The sequence below is a fragment of the Morus notabilis genome, unplaced genomic scaffold, assembly GCF_000414095.1.
Source record: "Morus notabilis unplaced genomic scaffold, ASM41409v2 Scaffold6202, whole genome shotgun sequence".
NCBI lineage: Eukaryota > Viridiplantae > Streptophyta > Magnoliopsida > Rosales > Moraceae > Morus > Morus notabilis.
In genome coordinates, this window is record NW_010359261.1 from 2,002 (window position 1) to 4,051 (window position 2,050).

The following is a 2,050-nucleotide window of genomic DNA, read 5'->3' on the forward strand; positions in this document are numbered from 1 at the left end:
GGGAAGTATCCCCCCGAACCCCTTCTGTTGCACCCAATATCTTGTTCTATTGGATTTCTTCCTTCAAACTGAACTACTATTGATTGTTACTACTCTTTCTTTTGGTAGGCCCTTTATTCCATTCCTTCGGAATGGAGGGCCTTTTTCTTTTTATAAGGTCGGCCCTTATCCCATTCCTTCGGAATAGTGGGCCGTTAATACAAGTAGTGTCGTCCTTTTATTTCATTCTTTCGGAATGGCGGGACAAGAGAGGATGGTAAGGTACTCCATTCCTTCGGAATGGCGGTCTGAGGAAGAGGATAATGTCGTCCCTTACTTCATTCCTTCGGAATGGCGGGACGCTAAAGGAGGGGACCCTTCCCCTCCCCTGAACCCCCTCCCCTTCCCCTTGCTTATTCTTATTCGTTCGTGCTTAACACTCGTTAAGCACCTCACTCGCTAGTTTCTTTTTGATCTAAGGCCAAACCCATTGGACACCTCGCTTATAGAGTTCACTTTTCTCGCTGCACCGCGCTATCATAGAGTTCCACACTTTAAATCGTTCGTGGCCTCCTCAGTGAGCCACTCACTTGCTTTTTTGTTCAATCTATACCTTACCGGAGGTGAGATAGAAGGGAGAGAAAGCCCTCATAGCATTGCAAACACAATCCTATGAGAGCCCGTAGAGCGGGGCGTTACATGTCCATCCAATCAAGTAAATTCCACTCTAAGCTCACTAACAGAAAATCAATGAAATTTAAAGTTACGGATTCTCTAGTCTTAATTTCCTATGATGATCAGTGATTGCTCAAGGAGTACCCAGTTACTGGAAGTTTCAGAACCCTGTCTCTGACATTATTCTCATCCCTCAGGAACAATTCCGGTTACAACTCCTTGAATACAAGAAGGCATTGATCGGTCTGTAAATCGGAAAAGATGAGGTCTGGATCAAAACCAACAGCAGAAATCCAAGATGAAAACAAACAAAAAAGACCCTGTTGAGAAATGACATAAAGGAGGCTAACCGGTGCATCTACTGCAGTGAAAACAGAAGGGTTGCATTTCACCTTCTACATTGTGAATTAAAAAGTTGCCTTCTTAGTTTTGATCCGTTGCCAAAGTGAATGGACTGCGAAGTCAGTTAAGAATTAGACACCTTGATTCTTTAGTGCCGAGAGTTATAAATCGAAGAAAAAACAATCAAACAATCACACAAGATTTGAAGTGGGTCACCCTCCATTTAAGAGTTAAGTTCACTTTAAGTTATCGTAAAATCTTACTGATAAAAAAGAATATAAGAGAAATCATACACCTCACGCCTCTACGGCGTTTATTTTTAATTTTGATCTACAAAACCGGCACCCTCAATATAAGGATAATTACGACAGTTATACTTTTCTCCATCAACATACTATTTGACTTAAAATGACCAATGTACTCTTAAAAAGAAAAAATATATATATATATTAAATTTTTTAAAAAAATAATAAAAAGGACAAAACAAACGGAAAAAAAATGTATGCATTTTCTTAAATGTTTAAATGTTTATGATTTCTTTATATAATTTTTTAATTTTTTTTCTCGTAAGGATATTTTGATAATTTACAGTTCAAATGCACCAAAAAGCCAATATGCAATGCCAAATATGCCCATAGCTGGCGTATGTCATGTGAAACACCTTCATTAATCTTTTTCTGAAAAACACCTTTTTTTCCCTCCTTTTTCGGGATAAGAAAATAGATTATTGGTGCGTTTGGTAATACTTCTTGGAGTCTAAAATCACTTCTTTCGTCATCAAAAATTGATAATAGTACTCGGTAAAAATCATAAAAAATAATTTTTTTAAAATTTTTTTGAAGAATCTATAGCTAAAATTAAAAGCAGTCCAAAAGTAACTTTAACATTTAGATTGTGCAGGAATCAACATAGTATAATTAATGATTATCAACAAAGTTATATTAAATAATTAATAATTAATTACTAATTATATTATATATTAATTAATAATTAATAAATAGATATACTTAATAACTAATAAATATATAATAATTACTTAATTATTAATTAAATT